This window comes from Doryrhamphus excisus, linkage group LG6, assembly GCF_037039965.1.
Source record: "Doryrhamphus excisus strain RoL-2023G ecotype Guam linkage group LG6, RoL_Dexc_Guam_v1.1, whole genome shotgun sequence".
In the NCBI taxonomy this organism is placed as follows: domain Eukaryota; kingdom Metazoa; phylum Chordata; class Actinopteri; order Syngnathiformes; family Syngnathidae; genus Doryrhamphus; species Doryrhamphus excisus.
In genome coordinates this window covers 16,887,950-16,908,682 of record NC_136362.1, presented here as the reverse complement: position 1 = coordinate 16,908,682, position 20,733 = coordinate 16,887,950, and positions in this window count along the sequence as shown.

Here is a 20,733-nt window from a genome sequence, read left to right as displayed (position 1 = left end):
AGGGTTGGAAGGAGGCGATGATTTGCTGTGGCGAACTCTGAAGGGAAAAGGCAAAAAAGAAAGAAGATGAAGAAGTGACACTGTTTGCAAACCTGTTTGCTGTTCGACCCCGTAAATGGGACTGACTTGAGATTTTGCACACAGCACTACTAAACACCCACTGTAACGTTAAACCATGGAGGACCCCACAAATCTCATTTTAGTGATTCAGGTGGTCCATGATCTGAAACCGTCATACTGCCCATTGGATTGCCTCCCAATTAATCTGTTAAAAGACGCCTTTCTTACAACAGGTTGTGTCCCTCCATGCTTCACAGGCTACAGTGCAGCCGCCTGTTAAAAAACACAATTTTAACCCAATGTTCTGTCCAATTATAGGCCAGTTTCTCAGCTCGCCTTTTTTTAAGGTGTTAGAGAAAGTTATCCACCGTCAGTTACAATGCCTAAAGCCACTACCAAAAGGTAACGCTACATATTGGAGATGCAGCTACTGCTGCTGTGCTTTTACCTTCGAGTTTGGAAAAGTTTTGTAAAGCCAATGTGTAGGCTTTTGTTTCAATGTTGCTCTGTGAAATGTGACATGCGTCTGCTCTACAGGAGTCCACAACTCAAGTCAAAGGCCCGTAAATGAGCATAATAGGTCCCATTTAAAAATTCCCCACTTTTTTGTTGGAACTGACTGTCTTCCACAACACCCAACCCCCTTCTCCCCTCCCAGCGAGAGGAGCTGTTTGGGATAAAACAGGAGAAGCGTCACGCTATCTTCCACCTCTTTCCACTTCCCCGCTGTGCAGGCACCTGGACCAAGTGCACAGAGCGATAAGGACATCCATCATGCACTCTCACAGCTTTGGGTGTGTACGAGCGCTTGCTGGGGTATGTCGCCGTATAGGACCGGTCTCCTATGTTGCAGGATGGCCAGCCAAGGAAGCAATGTGTTCCAATAACACAGCCTGTCAGCTCAGGCCGCGATGATTAAACTCTTAACCGGCCGGGGACACACGGCCGCTCGGTAGCAGAGGGGCTTAGCACGGTGGACGGGGGCCTGGAGGTTTTACACTGCTGCCTTTTGCCATTAATGTTCATTGTAGGAGTATGTACAGTAGAGCAAACGGGCGGGGCGAAGTTGAGCTAAGGGTAGCTGTGAGCGCTTTGGCCCCACTGTGCTCACTGATTTGTATGCCTTGTAGCTGAACAAGATTGTCCTGAATATGAAGACTTCTCCCTGTGGAAGCTCATATGGGGCTGACCCAAATCTTGCTTCCATATATGTTAAACAAAGTAAGTCAGACACATCACGTATCCCAATTCTTCATGTCCAAAAAGGACAGTACTTCTATGGACCTGTTCAAAAGAAACTATTACCACTAACATTATTATAGATGTCTATTGGAATATTAACCTACTATAATCTGAAGAAAAACATGCAGAGATATTACTACTCCTTTTTAGCAAATTTGTATTTCATTGTGTACAACTATGGAAATAACTGCAGTGTTCTGGGAAACTTTGTAGTAATTGTTCATGCACCATTGTGGTGTGTTTACAGTAATCTGTTGTTTATTGCGGTTAATTGGTTCTAGACTCGACTGTGATAAGTGAATTTCTGCAAAGTGGGGTTTGTTATTGATGAATAGAATATTTTTGTTGTTTGTTTTTGTAGGGCATACAATAACCTGTTTATGACTTTCTGAATATAATTTTCTCTAGACATGATTAACGCCCCACAGTCACCTAATACTCATATTAGCCAATATAGCAGACATAATTAGAGTAAATAAGCCTTTTAAGACCTTAAGAAGACTGTGCTTGTGTGTGTTGCTGTAAACTAGTAATAGGGTGTATCAAACCATGAAACAGTATAATACTATACTGTATTAATTAATATATTTTTAAAAAACTTTCAGAGTGAAGTCACGAAATTGGAACTGTGAAGTGGCAAGGGACGACTGTATATCACTTTCACACCACTTTAGACCTGAAATCCAATTGAACAAGACTCAATCCCCTCGAGGTCTAAGCAAGAACCTACAGTCTGAGTGATTATCTCTCTCTAGCTGTGAAGTTGCTGGAAAGTTCCAAGTTTTGATGACCTTTACTAGCAAGCATCACAGCCTCTTTTTGTCCCTGCCAACCAATTTAATAAACACAGAAAAATACCATAGAGCACGACTAAATCCACTTGGACCACTCAGAATGACAAATGCGTTTTGGGTAAGCGTGGTCTCATTTATCAGCATTAAGTCAAATGAGGAAGGGATAGAAGCGAGAGGATGGTTGGCGTAAAGAGAGAGCGGTTGATTTAGTGTGCATCTGTCGGACAAAGCATTTATAAACACACACAATAGATAAAGACTTCAATTTCAACAGCTTGTAGTCGGTTTCTGCTATTGAAAGACGTCAATGTCAACACTGAATGAGATTATGGTAAAGCAACAGTAAGCAACATAGAAACATTTCAGGAGAAATTTGGAATGGGCCTGCCTTGCAACTACCGCTGTTACGGCGTTACATCCTTGCAGGTTATTGTTATCACAACATTGACACTTTTCCACCCTCCTCTTTCTACGGTTCGAAATTACTCTCTGCAGGACAGAAGATGGATCAAGATTCGACAGTGACAGATATCTCCTCTATGAAGGTCATTTGAAGAAGTGTACTTGCCACCAAGACTGCAGGTCTATGATCGACTTTGTAGTCGTATTAGACCTGCGTCTGCATGTTCTGGACACGCTGGTAGGAGAGGGGCTGAGCTGTGAACTGATCACCACCTGGTGATGAGTTGGATGAGGTGTAGGAGGAGGTCATACCTGAGAGACTGAAACGTGTATTGAGGGTGTGCTCTGCCAGAATCTCCCATTTGTCGATTCTTCAACTCTCACCTCCGGCAGAGCTGTGCTGACATCCCCGAGGAGGCGGAGGATATCGAGTCCATGTAGGCCGTATTCTATGCCTCCATTGATGATGCAGAAGTCCGATGGTGGACACCAGAGGTCAGGACTCCTCAAGCAGCTGACAGGTAACGACCGGCCAACCGGCACATCTGCACAAACTTGCATGTGTGAGTACGACTTTCGGTCGGCCTTGAGGAGATTCTGCCAGCTCTACACCCCTGCAAGGCTACTGGAAGGAACATGGGAGTTTGAGCAACTGGTTTACATGTTCTTTGTGGATTTGGAAAAGACATTCAACTGTGCCCTGCGGGGGGTACTCCGGTAGTACGGGATTGGTGGCACGCTACTACATGCCATTCGGTCCTTGTACACGATTACTGAGGTAGTTCTCAGTCAGAAAAGGATGGAGTGCACAGTCCAGGCTGGAAGTGAGGTCTTTCCCCCAGGTGGAGGAGTTCAAGTATCTAGCGGTCTTCTTCACGATTGAAGGTAGGTTGGAGCATGACGTCGACAGGCGGATTGACACAGAGTCTACAGTGAAGTGAGAAGTGAGTGTCTACAGTGAAGAGAGTGCTGAGCCCAAAGGACAACCAGTTGATCTATATTCACCCCCGGTCATCACTGAAAGAAAGAGATTGCAGATACAAGAGGCTAAAACAATTCCCTCTGTAGGGTGTCTGGACTCACCCTAAGAGATAAAGTAAGGAGCTTGGTCATCCGACAGGGGTTCAGGGTACGCCTCCCTGGTGATGTGTTCCGGGCATGACCTGCCGGGAGAAGGCACCAGGGCAGACCTAGTATCCACTGGAGGGATTATGTCTCATAGCTGGCCTGGGTACACATTGGTGTCCTCCGGGTAGAACTTGAAGGGGTGGCTGGAGATTGCAGCCAACCCCTTTTTCTGTGCCCTTGGCATCCCAGAGAGGAGACAAAATGCCAGCAGTAGTCCGTCAACTTGGGACCACTGCTGAAATCAGTGCACACAAAATGCCTTTCAAGCGCACATATTCACTGTGAAGATGATCATGAGCTGCCAGTAGCTCCTAAACACTATTCAATTCCCTGTCTTTATTCATTTATTACCCACTCATATAACCACTAAATTAGAAAGTGTTGTTCGCAGTATTCAGGAAGTAGTTTGGGAGTGTGACCAATCAAAGCCGAGTGGGCATGCCTGGAGGTGGGCCGTGGGTGGAATAAATCAATAAATAAAATATCGAAGGAAATACAGCTGGAATAGATGCAGATTCTGGAAGATCTTGAAAGTTTTTTGTGCTGTTATTGTGTGTAGCTGCTCTATAGTATTTGTGTATTTATGCTTGAACTGCTGTGTTTGTGAAATTGTAAGCATGCTCCAATGAAACTAAAACCTTGCAATTAATCATTAGTTAATTAATTAGTATTGAGTTGTGGACAACTATAGAGCAGCTACACCCGCACAGAAAGCTTCCAGAAGCTGCACTGATTACACTGTATTTCCCTGGATTAATGAAACTGTATTTTTTTTAAATTTATTCCACCCACGGCGTACCTCCATGAACACCTACTCCACTGTGATTGGTCAAACTCCCAAGCATTCCCAAAGACTTCTGACCTACTGCCGAAACCCACCCCAAGATCTGGAAGACCATTGTCCCAGTATTTATGTGCATACGTACTTATCCATTCTAGTAACTGCGGAGGACCTTGAATGCGAATAAACATAATGTTTCCAAGGCAAACTGCTGTTTACCCTTAGTAGTAGGAGACGTTTTAACAATTACGCTTTAAAACACTTTTACGTTTGAGTGAGTCCTCTTCAAACCGCAACACACAAGCAGTGATAAGTAGGGCACTCATCTTTCAACCCTGCGGTGCCCCTTGCGGCTAGCACAAAGAGAATAAATCATTACTGCTCAGTCCTGCTTACCCTTCGGACACAAGACAGCTGCTGACATCTTCCAGACGGCTTGGAAGGGGTAAGGGTTAAAGGTCAAAGCCTGACTGTGTTGTGAGTAGGTCAACATGAGCAGGTAGAGAGCAGGCAGCACACAAACACAAAAGTCATGCTGGGTCGTGTCAGCTGAAGATGTTATATTACAGTGGCCAAGTAGTACATGCGGCAGCATTATTAATCATAACTGTGTGAGTCAGCTTCACCCTGATAGTAAAAAGCTATGATTAATATTATTATTTACTCTTTTCCTATGATAAATACCTAGCGTTTAAAAACAAACAAGCTATTCATAAATTAAGAGCTTATCTCGACTTTTTGAAAAAAACGCTGTAAATACAGTGGAACTTTGTCAAGCGTTCACTAAACTCCTGTGCGAGATGATAAGAAAAAAAGAGCACAAAAGGTAAATAAAATATGCACTTTGTGTTTGAAGAAATAGCCACTGTTGCAGCATCCAAATCAAGATGTAAGAACGGTGAATGTTTCCAGAGCACAGAGAGGTTGTTTGCGGTTCTATTGTTAAAAAAAAAAAAAGAAAAGAAGTGGAACTGTGTTTCCCCATTGACTGCTAAATTCCACCTTTGGACAATATAAGCTGCACCAGCAGACGTCACACCACGTTCTCGCCAATATTCCAATCATAGCAATTACTGAGGGCTGCTTTTCCGGATGCTGTCTGGACAATTTGGGCCACTTTGCAGTCATGAAGAAAACATCGGCTTTGTCATTCTTATTAAAGTCGTGCAAAAGTTATACGTCCGAAAGAAGTTATTTCAATAACAAGTCTCCAAGGAAAGCATTGAAACCTCTAAATCTTCTTCATTCTAATACCAGGATTAACATTTTTCTCTTATCAGCAAGAGACAGTACTGTTAGTAATTACACAGTTCTGCCTTGGAAAAGCACTTCAATAATCAATATTAGTTATTCTGAGATGGATAAACAAATTGACAAGAGAGGATGAGGTGACAACATGGTGAAAGTGCTAATTGTTTTTGTCGTCATTTCAAAGTAGTCTACAGGATAACATGACATTGCAGTGAGTCACAAACATCTAAGGCTGATTCATTTGGCTGTCTGCTTGACTTCACACTTGACCTTTTACCTTGTGAGCTGCTCCAACTTAGTATCCTCTAATTGGGAACAAAAAGTGTTCCTTTGAGATGTGCAGTGGTCTGATTAATGCACAAATGCTCTCAGTGTTCACGTCTGATCCGGAAAGTAGCCATGATTCACATCTTTGAATAAGTACACTTAATGACATCCAAAACAAGAATAGCGTTAAAAATAAAATCAACAACTAGAAATGCATGCTACCACAATGTAGCCACAAATGACCTGGCTATTGAAAAATGAGCTTGACATGTTTATTTATGTCTTAAATGGATTATTTACTCTTATTATGTCAACTGTTTTGGGTAATACGAGTGTGTGTAGGTGTGTTAGTGTAGGTAATAGGTGTGTTACTTCATGTCAAGAGGGCAATTTACTCAGTCACAATGGACTCTACTTTTTTTTCTAACCCCAATATTAAGGGACGAAGTGCATCCCTTAATACAGGAGGCACACTTTTATTTTTAAATATGGCATAATTATGTTTTTCAAGGGGCGGTTGGGCAGTAGTGGCGGGTGGATCGATCCAAATATCGATTATATCGATCCCAACATTAATATCAGTATTTATTGATACCAATGTAAAAAGTGCATTACTTAAGCTCAGTTTGGTTTCCTGCCCAACTGCAATGGTTTCATTCAAGATGCAATCTGGCTGTGTGTAAATCCATGCTATTTGAACAAAGAATTTGTTTTATGTCTTTAATAATGATGATATTGTAGGCTTTGTTTATTTAAGAAGAAAAAGCAAAAATAAGTACATTGTTCTTAAGTGATTTTGTGTTGTTTTCAAATTAAAACTTTTATTGTGGTAATTAGGTATATTATATTTACTTATGGCTGCATGGTGGTCGAAGGGTTTGCGTGCAGACCTCACAGCTAGGAAACCGGGGTCAAATTCCATCCTGGGCCATCTCTGTGTGGAGTTTGCATGTTCTCTCCGTGCATGCGTGGGTTTTCTCCGGGTTCTCTGGTTTCCTCCCACATTCCAAAAACATGCTAGGTTAATTGGCGACTCCAAATTGTCCATAGGTATGAATGTGAGTGTGAATGGTTGTTTGTCTATATGTGCCCTGTGATTGGCTGGCGACCAGTCCAGGGTGTACCCCGCCTCTTGCTTGAAGACAGCTGGGATAGACTCCAGCACCCCCCGTGACCCTCGTGAGGATAAGCAGTAGAAAATAAATGAATGAATATTTACTTATGCCCAAATCCTTGCCTGAATTTAACTGATAGATCATAAAAATGAATTCAGATTTAGATAGATTCAGGTTGATGATGCCTTTACTTTGTTTTAATTGCTTTAATTTTTAAAAAGTATCAGTATGATATCGCCGATACTGGCCTTGTGTCTACTTGGTATCAGATTGATACCAAATCTAGCAGTATCTAGCACCGCAAATTGGCAGCCCTAATCCACAACGGCAGAACCAGACCTGCTCTACATCCATGACCACCTACCGGCCTCTCGTTGGAAAAGTGATGTGAGTCAGGCCTTCACAGTGTAAGAACACATGCGGCGAGGTACAGCAATAGGTACAAGCTAATAACACAAACACTGATAGTGACTTTACACACACACACACACATACACAGAGGCTAGCGACATGTTTTGAAAAAAGTGACAGCATCCAATTATGTGCAGATGTTAGCTTCACAGAGCTCTGGTTCACCACATCTGTTAGCTGGTGGGAGATCTCATTTGCCAACCCCCCCAACCCCACTCACACTGTTAGTACATTTAGAGTTTGTCTTGTTTTGTTTTTAAAAACACATTGCAACGCTTTGCCAGATTATTTTCATTTGGGACTTGATGGCTTCCTTATTTGGGAAACAGAAAATAAATAGATAATTAATGAATTGGTCTGTCATCCCAGCACATATGCCATCCCTTTATGATTTCATACATGCCATGTAATTAAAACATCCATTCATTCATTTTTTATCCTCATGAGGGTCGCGGGCGTGCTCGAGCCTATCGCTGCTGTCTTCGGGCGAGAAGCGGGGTACACTCTGGATTGGTCGCCAGCCAATCACAGGGCACATTCATACTCACATTCATACCTGTGGGCAATTTGGAGTCGTCATATAACCTAACATGCATGTTTACAAATACCACCAAATTCCAGTGATATTCATTGGCATGGATAACCTTCTAAATGAGACCTTGTGTAATTAGTCCCACAGGCATTTCTCTCACACCATAAAGAACATAAATATGTACATAATGAAACTTTAACTCATGGATCTCCGCCAAAAAAGTTACTTCCGTCTTTAAAACACCTAACCAATTTTTTTTTAAAAGATGAAATTGACAAACATCACAGGCACAGTAGTAGCCTCCAGGACAGGCGGGGCCAAGTGAAGGTCCTATCCTGATCCAAATTGGTTTCTTATATGTAGTATATGTAGTGCAACTGCAAAAAAAAAATGTGACAAATGATCATATTCAAATAAAGTAGGCAAAACCCTGTGGAAGTGCATGCATGCTCATATTTTGGGGGAATAATAACAGAAAGCAAATCAGCAACACACTTTCCAGGTTGTCCTCATTAGTAGAGAAGTCATGCGAGGATGTTGCATGCTAGATGATGGAATCTTCACAACTTCTAAAAGACATCAAACAGCACAACTCTGGAGTTAACACTCCCCTATCAATGTTTCTTTACTTTGTAGGATAAATCACTCCTGAGTTTGTGTCTTTGCAAATGTTGCCCTCCACTATACTACATATGGATGGCCGAGGGATGCGAGCGGCAAAAAAACTGACCTTTAAAGCTGCTTTGTTGGCCAATCCATTCTTGCATACTCTGCAGATCCGGGCCTCCATGTCCCCACTAGAATTAGGTTGATTGAGCATGGCCGGAATTGGATCAACCATATCTCACATGCTTGGAGCCCAGGGCCCACTAAATCGCTTGGACGACGTGGCAGCCAGATACTGGACTATTTAGTTGGCAGGTTCCAATGCAAAGCCTGGGAGACTTATCGCAGTCATGGTGCTCTGTGACTGTCATATTGCTTTTCTCGCTTTATTTGAGGTATACTGGAGCCCATAGCAGAGCAATCAGCGTTTAAAAAAAAATAATAATAATAACAAAGAAAATGTTTCCCATGGAACATAACAGAAGTAATATGCTCCAAGGTCACCATCACAACAATTTGGAATTAAAGTTATATTAAATATTATATTAAGTTATATAAAAAATGATTGAAAAAGCAGTGCTTGTTTTATTCCAGTTACCGTTCCACTGTGCCATCATTCATTCATTTTCTACCGCTTATCCTCACAAGGGTCGCCGGGGTGCTGGAGCAGGGTACACCCTGGACTGGTCGCCAGCCAATCACAGGGCACATATAGACAAACAACCGTTCACACTCACATTCATACCTATGGACAATTCTGAGTCGCCAATTAACCTAGCATGTTTTTGGAATGTGGGAGGAAACCGGAGTACCCGGAGAAAACCCACACATGCACGGGGAGAACATGCAAACTCCACACAGAGATGGCCGTGGGTGGAATTGAACTCGGGTCTCCTAGCTGTGAGGTCTGCACGCTAACCACTAGACCCCCGTGCAGTCCTCCCTGTGACATCATAAGTGTAAAAAAAAGCAAAAAAAAAACAAAACACAAGACCATGAAAAAACTTGTAGTCTCCAAGTGAGTACTGGAATAATATGGTTATATTACCTGGTTCCAGTCAGAACTCGAGCAGCAGCATTCTGGAAGTACAGCAGCTTTTTTTTTACAGCTGATTTAGTGATCCCGGTAAGGATGCCATTACAGTAGTCTAACCTGATTGAGTGAAATGTATGGATTAGTCTGTCTAAATCTGGCTTAGACACTATCCCCTTGATTTTGGCAATGTTTTTTAAGGTGGTAAAACGCTGATAATGTTTTTGATTTAATGTGGTTGTTAAAGTTGGGATCTAAGTACATCACTAGTTTTCTAAACTGATGATTAGGTTTTACGGATACCCACTGATAACACTTTCTCTTTAAGTTTTGTCTGTACCACCTGTAAGACATAATCAAGTTTTATTGGAATCAGTCACTATCACTTTACTAAGACGATGGATGCTCCTTGCCCAGATGTTTCTATTCTTTTATAAGATTCATATTCATTCCATGAGTCATTCCACATTTTGTAATTACTTTGCAGATCCACAAAAGGTTTCTGTCAGTCACACACACACACACTGTCCCCCTTAAGACATTGGTTTATTCCATCAGGAAGTCGAGATTCAATTGCTTTTAAACACATCATCTGTCTCTCATTATTATTATTAGTGGTTTGGGGGTTGCATTGGCAAAATATATGAAAATTAAATGTTTTTAATTACATTTGCTACATTTCATTTACATGCTAAGATGCATTTCGGGATCACCTGTGGCATTTTATGTTGGTGTGTGAGTAACACAACATGCATCGATGTCATTTACAGGAAGAGAAAATTGAATGCCTCATGTTGGATCATGTTTTTGTTCATGTTCAAGGTTTTGATGGGCTTCTCCCACACCAAACCCAAACATTCATTCCTACAATCCAAAAGGTGTTTGATGAGTTGTTCCACACCAATAAGGTCCCTATAAGGACCTTGTATTGTGCAGTCAAAACAGAAAGGGGTCTTCTTCAAACTCTTCCCACAAAGTAGGAAACATATACATCAATGTGTTGATAAGATACAGAGGGAAGAAAATGTGTCAAAAGGCACTGATGAATACACTATTGACCCGAATATACGACAACTATGAATATTAGACAACCCTGCTTTTTCAAGAGTCAATTTTGGGAAGAAAATCTACTATGGAAAATTTAAAAAAATAAATAAATAAGTATAGATATTAGGACTTCCATTGATTTAAATATTTGATCATGATTAATCACATTTGTCCATAGTTAACTCAGAACTAATTACAGAATTAAATATGTTTTTAATCGATAACAAAAAAATGTCTTCGCGTAATATCAGCTATTATTCCAAAAATACTAATACACAGTCAGCAACCATATTTTTATACTACTATTTTTCTGTATTATTAGCATATTATCTCTTAAACCCGCCCACAAAGGTTCAGCAAATACAAAATGTGAGCGATTGAGAGCTCTCACACTGACACAAACATGTTTTTGTTAATTGTTTATCAGCTCAAAATAAGATGTGTTTATATACGATACTGGTTTTGTGAGCAAAAAAGCCTAGTAAGGAACAATGAGAAAGGATTATTAATAAATATTTGCCACAATGCACCTTTCCTTCATGAAATGTACAAATGAAAATACCTAAAACACAGGGCAATAGTCATAAAATGTTTAATCCAAATTGCAAACTCAATGTCATTTCATTTCTCTTTTAAAACACAGTCGCTATAATACAGTACATCGATATTAATGATGATATTACAGTTAATATTATTTGATACTGTAACTAATAGTTAAAAATCCCCCAGTTTTTTAATGTTTAATGTGAGCGGCAATTTGTCCTACTTTTTGAACGTCTTTGAACGCATCATCAACCGTTTTCCGATGCACATTTTGAAGTATAGAACTGTTACATTCTTACATTGGGGTCAATACGGGAATTGGCATGTGCAAGACATGTTTATCCATGATCTTTGTTCAGAGAATGTGGCCGGATGGTAGCCGACAAAGCAAATTTACACAAAAATGGACACTGAAATTTGTCAGCCGACAATAAACATTACTTGAATTGTGTTGTGCCAAGTGTAGATGGATGGGGGTGGTTTTATCAAAAACTCACAGCCTAACTGCTCTCAGGAGTCATATGCACGAGAGAGAGCCAAACATACAATCTTTTAATGGCACACACAAAAACTGTCAGTGCTATAATAATATTTAAAAGAAAAAAAAAATCACCTTCTCTAAAAGTCCAAGAAGCTGTTAGTGTCAACCAGCCTCGGCGGGCTATTTGATAGGAGTGTGAATGAGCTCTCCAAAAATAAAAATATGAAGATTTAGTGGTGCATGATTTCTTCTCAGTGGGGCGAGGAGGCAGTTGCACAGTTAGAGGAGGGGGGCAGTGGCTGCAGATGGAGGCGAGCCATGGGAGATTAATCCCCCAGCACTGTCACAGAGCTCCTGAGATATTAATTATACCCCACCTTCCCCTCGCCTCCACACAAAACAAGGAGAGAGGAACAGGACATGTGTTGTCAAATTCATAATGCATATGCAACAACAGAGGGAATGTTTCCTTTTTTTTGCTCCAGAGAGGGAAGTACTGCATGGGTTTTCAGTCAGACCTTCTCTCTTTGGTAGAACAGAATAGATGGTGGCAACCTGGGAAATAGTGAAGACTTGACTTAGTACTGATAATAATATTAATTAGAATAAGATATTATTTCTATATATTAAAATCTTAATTATAAGTCATTATAAGTCTTAATATTATAATGTTTTAATGTGTTGTTTTTACTGCTTTTATTGTTATTGTTTGAATGGATTTTTGGAATGTGTGAGGAAACTGGAGTGCACCCCAGTGTATTTCCACATAGAGTCCACCCATCCATCCATTTTTTTTTATTTACTTTCCGCTTATCCAGAGCTCGGTCACGGGGAGAGGCATCTCAGTAGGAAAGCCCAGACCTCTTCCAGTTCCAACAGGAGGACACCAGGGCATTTCCAGGCCAGCTATGAGACATCATCCCTGCAGCCTGTCCTTGTTCTGCCTTTGGGCCTTCTCCCGGATGGGCATGCCCGGAACACCTCACCAGGGAGGCGTCCAGGAGGCATCCGGACTAGATGCCCGAGCCACCTCAACTGACTCATCTTGATGTGAAGGAATATCGGATCTACTCTAATTAAAGGTCATACCCTTCTCTCTAGCACCCTGGAATAAACTTTCCCAGGGATGTTGAGGAGTGTGATCCTCTATACAGTAATTGGTGCACACCGTCCGGTCACAATGACACGGGCACATTTAGCATTAGCACTATTTATTTCTACAAGCTGTCTCTTGCGTCATGTCTTCCAAAATGCAATTATGGGCAAAGATGCTGCAATTGGCTGAGGACAAATAGATAACTAATGTGACAAGAAAATCAATAATTCAATTTAATAATGAAATAGAGGTACAGTGATGCATGATGGGAATGAGCATGAAAAAATAAAAGCAGGACTATGCTGCGTCGTGCATGTGTTCACTGAGCAATTTGACATGTGCTACAACAAAGACACAAGTGAAGAGTGATTCATGCAGTTCCGCTTCTCTGCCTATTGGGGGCCACCATCATCCAACATGAAAAGAAGGGTGAGACATCAGACCTAAGAAGAGATACCATCACGATGAATCATGCTTTATGTTGTGTACTTTGTAAAGCATTGTGTCCAAAGCACAGCAAAGTACACACAGTACGGCTTTAAAGAAAGCAAAACCAAGTTACTTTGAGAATAAAAGATTTGTAATTTATCTTTTAATTTCACTCCTATCTCGTATAGTATCCCACCATGACTCTTTAATTAGTTCATTTTAAATTATCAGCTATGACATCGTATAATGCCAAGAGGTGTAAAAAAAAAATCTAGCTTAATTTTCCTTCTATCAGATAGAATAGTGAATATTTGACTGGACTGGAGCATACCGGTGCTTATCAATTCTAATTAAGTCTTCATTGCTGCTCGTTAATGCCAGTGAAGACGGGTGGTGCTGTGCATGTGTGAAAATGGAAGGGGTGGACTTGGACGTTTTTTTAATGAACATAATGGGAAGCTTAGAAGTCTTTTCATACATATGTGACCCTACTGCACACTAGCACTTTAGGTATGGTTCAGTCCAGCTGGTCACGGTGAAGTCTGGAATGGTAAAGGCTCAACTGACCAGGGTTGCTATGCCTGTTATTTATAAATCACTATTTCTCCCCTGCAAAGTACAACTTGTGGTGGATTTATAGATTTAGGACTATACATTGGTAGATCCAGTAATCCATGAATGTTTACATGCACCACTAGTTAGAAATTGCCTTTGCATGGTCACATGGATAACTCTTTGTTGACCAATCACGCAGTCTAAGTGTGTCTAGCCCTTTGGGTAATGGTAGGTTGCATGAAAAGGGGTTAGTGAATATCCTTAAATAGTGGCCTCAGCTGTCATAAAGGTGTGTAACTTACACAAACTGGCTAAAAATAACAAAGCTGGCTGATCCAACACTGGAAGTAGTGAATGCAATAGGGGCTCGGCACAATGGGACAGGAACAAAAATGGTGTTTGTCAAGTCACATTTTTTATTGTACTTTTCTTAAAATTAATATTGAATGTCTCGTGTCATTATCTTGGACCCAATGTCGTGTATTGTCTCATCTTGTGATTTGGGTGTCTTGTGATATCTCTACAAAATACACATTGGCATGATCTTACAGCTATGCAGCAAGCACCTAACCAGGAAATACAGATTTTTTTCACTTTTGACATTTTTTCCGTCTGTGAAACAAACTGTATTGCTTTGTCTAAAGCAGTGATTTTCAACCACTGTGCTGCGGCACACTAGTGTACCTTGAGAAACCGTCAGGTGTGCCGTGAGGAATTATCCAATATCACTTTTTATAATTAACATTTATTAATCATCATTTGCAAATATTATGTCAATAGCCATTATTTCAATAGTATACATGGACCCAAATATTCCAATTGCATTTGGTTTATTTGCTCAAACGGAAAGAATTGAACAGGGATGGAATATTGCTTTAACCAATCCGATTGAGGTATCTTGTACCCGCTCAAACGGAAAGTTGTCAGGGTGCGTTCTTCTTTGTGGTGTTTTTCTTCTTCTGTTGTTTATTGGCAGTTGGCAAGCAGCTTACGTGTGCATTAGCGCCATCTGTGGAACAGAATCTAAACCCTTCAATACTTTATTCACAAGTGCAGTTTTATTAAAAAAGAAAATATATATCTATATAAAACATGTCCTGAGTTTAATTATAAAATATTAGCAAGATTGAATTTGATATTTTTCTGTTTAAATTTATCCCGGGTGTGTTCTTTCAGCGCATGCTCAGATATGACGTAACACGCAGATCCAGGCGTTCTTCACTTTTAAAAATGGAGGCCAGAAATCTGCACTGGACTGCTAAGCAAAGTGTGTTTTTGATTCAAACTAAATTTCAAGACTGGACAGACGAAAAACTGGCAATACGGAGTTATTCCAACAAGTGAAAGAAAAACCTGGGGAAGCCGGTATCACGTGATGTTGATGTTTACGTTTTACTGGGCATGCCCTATTGACTATTCTGTTTGATTTTCACGGCGCATGTAGACTAGAGATTGGAATATTCCTTTCTATGGATACCATTGTTTCTCGAAAGGTCATTCGGAAAGAGAAAAACTGGTCATGTAAAAACGTGGCTACTGTGGAGTGTCTGTGGTGTAAAGACTGGCAGAGCAATGTAATATTGGTCCGTGTGGCAACACCTACCTTGTTCCTCCGATAGACTTATTCATGCACGTGTGAGGTCGTGGTGACATTTTGTAACATTTTTGGTTAGTGGTGTGCCACAAGATTTTTCCACTGTAAAAAACGTGCCGTGGCTCAAAAAAGGTTGAAAAACATTGGTCTAAAGGAGGTATTTATACTGAAATGCTCCTATTGCTCTGTTGATGTCCCACATGAAGATAGAAACCATTACTGAACCAGGATGGGATGAAGATGAAAGGTATTCCTGATGGCATGATGTGGAGCTCCACCATTTAAATCAATAGACAGGGCAAAAGATCATAAGTGGACTGGTTGGTTTGACAGATAGGGTGGAAGACTAGTGGACTTAGCAGAATCAGGACTTTGCAGCTCTGGTTGACACAAGTGATGGAGCGGTGTACTGCATGTGATGGGGTGGGATATATCACCTGTACTGGCTTGCTCTCCACAGGGGAAACCATTACAGTGATTGATTCCTTGGTGGTATTGCTGCTCTTGTTTTGTCGGATCCATGGAGATATGTCGATTGTGTGGCAGGTGATAAACAAATGTGTGCTTGCTCTTAAAAACCATTATCAGCTGAGGACAGCTTACTTATAAATACATCGACAAAGGCGGCAATCCACAAAGTCGGTGTTTAAAATTTAAAATGTGAGAAGGTATATATGCTACTACCTTCTATTGGCGTCAAGTTCAGCAGTCAGCAAATCACCTATTGACAGCAATTAACTGCTCAATAGAACGAATGCAAAACTGTTTTTCAGCCAACTAGGCATGAATAACAAGACAGAAAGGATGGAAGTTCTATAAGCAGCCTATTACTGCTGAGATGTGTTCAAGGGGGTCAGGATATATCCATGCTAAAATATACAGAAGATTATGTTTATTTTCGGGTGAAAGCAAGAATGATCCTGGATGAAATCTAGTCTAAAGACCTCCATGCAACTGTGACAATATACACTCCAGGTACTCCTGAATGCTCTAATGAGATCTAGCAAGATGCGGTGCAACCACAATAATATCCAATAATATATACATACAAAACCTAATAACCAGTTATTAAGTGTTTTTTTTAAAACTTTGTTATAAATCAGGGGTCTCAAACTCAATTTACCTGGGGGCCACTGGAGCTAGGGTTTGGGCGAGGCTGGGCCGCATCAGGTTTTCCAAACAAAAAAACAAAAAACGCATTTATTAAAAACAGAAAAGTGAATAAACTTTGCTTTGGTTCCGATTTTCTACAAGAAAAGCTCTGATAAAACATTCCTCTGTTCTCAAATATCTTACTTTTTATTTTTCTACACAAAATAAGATGAAAAATAAATAAACAAATCAAGAATAAAGAAAATCAATCAATCAGTAATAAATAAATAAATATAATAAGAATAATAATAAAACGGCAAATAATAAAAACTTAAGAAACCACATATAGTTGGTGGGTAGACAAATTATTTTTTTCAGATTAAAATTAACAAAGCATTATTAGAGCCCCGTAGACATGACAAAACACGACTATAGTCACATTTATACTCTTTTTATTTACAACATATTGCACAACTGCAGGGTCTTGAGACACATGCTAACTCGCAAACTAGAGAGCTAGCAACCTAAACGGTAGCCTCCAAGTTATTTCCTTTAAACTTAAAAAGCCAAAAACTTACCACTTCCACACGGATAGGGAGGATAACTATTAACAGTTATTTAACCTTTAACATGAATCAAACATAATAATTTTTTCTGGGTACATGATACCATACAGCATCCATATCAAACTTGTGCGGGCCGCACTAACATTAAACTTTCATATCAAGGCGGGGGCCTCAAACTAGTGTCCTGCGGGCCACATTTGGCCCACGGGCCGCATGTTTGAGACCCCTGTTATAAATGGAATCTGACCATGAATGTTCCGAACTCTTGGTTCTGTGCTAGTGTGAAACTGAACATTAAGAGTCATCACATAACATTTAAAGAGGAGCTGAATGAGATAGCCAGGGAAAGGGAATTCTGGGCTTCCCTGCTTAGGCTGCTACCCCTGCGAGCCAATCTCGAATAAGAGGAAGAAGACGGATGGATAGTTGACACTCTAAGATAAATTACAGTAAAGTGTTAAACTAATAAAATTCAATGATAGCTACTGTACTCTTTAGGCTGTTTGGAATGAGTGGATCCCTTCTTGATGAGAGTCGTTCCCTGTCTAAGTTCACTGCTGTTTTCTCATGCTTTCATCGCAGCATGTGGATTCCGGCGGGGACTCCTCAGCTTTATTTTTCCTTGTATAAAAAAACACAAGCTTGGTGTTTATCTCCTCGAACAGCATCTGGCACTTATTACAGAGATGGGGCAATGCAAGCATGGATTATTAGGATTACTGGTGGATTGAGAAGGACAGGATTCATAGCAAGGTTAAAAACAGCAAACAACTTCTTTTACCCATACAGGAGCCTGTTGGCAAACCCGGGGGGGGGGGGGGGGGGGGGGTTTCTCCTGCTTTGTGAACGTCTCGGCTTTTGGCGCAAAGTTCATGAGAAAAATTACTCAAGCCAGTCTCAGGTGATATGAACTTGTGTAACGAGGAAGGGTGTGGCCTTAATATGGGTTAAATACCCCATATTAAGGTGGGCAGCTTCAAGACCTAAAAGGAGACATGTTATGGGAAAAAGACCAAGCCATTTTGGTTACACTGTGACGTAACAGTCGCCCCTCACACAGATTTTTTGTCCTCCCATGACTCGGAAGCTCCCCGGGCAAAGATCCACCATTGTCTTTTCTCGCAAGTGACTCCATGCAACCATTATCTTGTCAAAGCCAAAATCAGAGCGGAGCTGCAGTGTTGTTGGACGCCATTATTGTTTTTCAGTAACGGGTTAATTATTATTTCAAATGTCATAACCAGGGCGGCACAGCGGTCGAGTGCAGACCTCACAGCTAGGAGACCAGGGTTCAATTCCACCCTCGGCCATCTCTGTGTGGAGTTTGCATGTTCTCCCTGTGCATGCGTGGGTTTTCTCCGGTGGTTTCCTCCCACATTCCAAAAACATGCTAGGTTAATTATTCATTCATTCATTCATTTTCTACCGCTTTTTCCTCACGAGGGTCGCGGGGGTGCTGGAGCCTATCCCAGCTGTCTTCGGTACACCCTGGACTGGTCTCCTGCTAGGTTAATTGGTGACTCCAAATTGTCCATAGGTATGAATGTGAGTGTGAATGGTTGTTTGTCTATATGTGCCCTGTGATTGGCTGGCGACCAGTCCAGGGTGTACCCTGCCTCTCGCCCAAAGACAGCTGGGATAGGCTCCAGCACCCCTGTGACCCTCATGAGGAAAAAGTGGTAGAAAATGAATGAATGACAGTAATAATGAATAGTAAAATGTAATGTAATGACAGTAAAATGAATGAATGACAGTAATATTACTGTTATTACTGATTACTGTTACTGACAGATAAATGCGATGCGTTATAAGCACTGATCAAACAGATATCTAACAATTGTGATCCGCTCTCTGGCTCATTCATCCCGGAACTGCAAATAAAAGGTGTTTTTTTCTCCTTTGGCAAATGGTAGAGTAGATCACAGCTGTTTATAGAGAGTGTGCTGGAAATCTTGATCTTTGGGCTATTTTGACCGAAGCATAGAGCAGACACTGTATTATAACATTATGATTGGGTTTGCGAAAACAAAATGCATGCCAATATCTTTTAGCGCCACCATATTGCAGAACTGCAACCAACCCAGAATGTCCAGAAGTATGATTGGGCCTAGAAATCCCAGAAGAAGATTTTATAGGCAGATGAAATGAGAGTGACTCTTGGCAGACCAGATGGAGAAGCCTGTAGTTGGCTCGAGTTGTACTCATATGAGCCGGTACTGCCAGTTTCCGAAAAATGCATTTATTTTGCAGTGGTGCTGAAAGATCATCACATCAAAGCATTCCATTGATTGACGAGTAAAAAGATCCTTAAATTGCATAAAAACACACCACGCATGTAAAAAGGCAAATTAGTAATTGTCCATTTTGTCTGTTACCATCACAAAGCATGGACGTCTTTGTCCGTTTGTGTGTTTGGTATTTGTCATTCCTAAAACAAATATAAAAGGAGGACTAATCCAGAGCGACATAGGCATAAACACAATCCCTAATCTCACTGATCCCTGGCAAAAATCATTCAATTACACTCTGTTTGGCAATATGCACAGAGAGGAAGGAAGCAAAGGTAAAGGAAAAAAGAGAGAGCGAGAGAGCGAGAGGAAAGACGTGTGTGAAAACACCGATGGTGAGATGTAACACTTTCAACCAAGCAATGTATTCTGACAACTGGAAATAACAAACAAACAACAAAGAATCTGATATGTTTATAAAAGTTGTGTACTTTCTACTTTCTGGATTTATCTTCACGCCCACTACCTGTGTACATTAATGTAGTAGTATGAATCAATGAAAGGTAAAGTGAGATTAATAGTGTCATTTTATTTTTTTACACTTGGAGGAATTCTAAATAAAGATGAAGGCACATAACATTGCAGCAGTTTCTTTGTATATTCCTAATGGCTTTCTTCTCTCTCTTCTCTCTCTCTCTCGATGAAGTCGGAAGTAGTAATAGGAATAAGATATAGAGCAGGGGTCACCAACTTTTTTGAGGCCAAGGGCTACTTTGTGAGCACGGATAGTATGAAGGGCTACATGACCTGTTTGCGGTGAACTTCCAAAATGACAAAACTGCATGGATCACTTTTTAGTAATCAGAACAAAAGGAATAGTAGTAGTAATACTATGTGAAGCGACTGCTCACATATCAATGTTAATTATTTTCCACAATAATGGTAACAAAAACATATTTTTTCCAAAGCTGCCTTTAACAAACAGGCCTTTTCCGTCCTGAATGCGCTGCCGGGTGGGTATCTCGCATTGAAGCTTTCGTGACAGGTTTTGAAGTGTCTCTCCACATTGTGCCGCTTTGGTATTGCAACAGTCGCCCCGCAAATAAGACACATACATTTTTCTTCAAAATACGTAAAGAAAAATTCTTCCTCCCAATCACTGTAGAAAATGTAAGTCCTTTTTCACTTTTCTGCCATGTTTTTGGGGGCTAAACTGCTAAACTCATCACTGCTGCACTATATCAGAAAAGCGGTGAGCGGACGCGTGCGCGCACATGAACTTTGACTTGAGGTAAGAGTTTGTTATAAAATATTTTTGTTTTAATTTTTGATGTTATAAGATGATAAAAAAAACACATTAATGTAAGCAATTCTGATTAAAAATTTAAAGCACAAAATAACAATGATAAATTGTGACCAGTGCTATTTTTAGAAGATGCCTCGCGGGCGCCTTGCACGTGGGTGCATGGGCGTTGGTGAC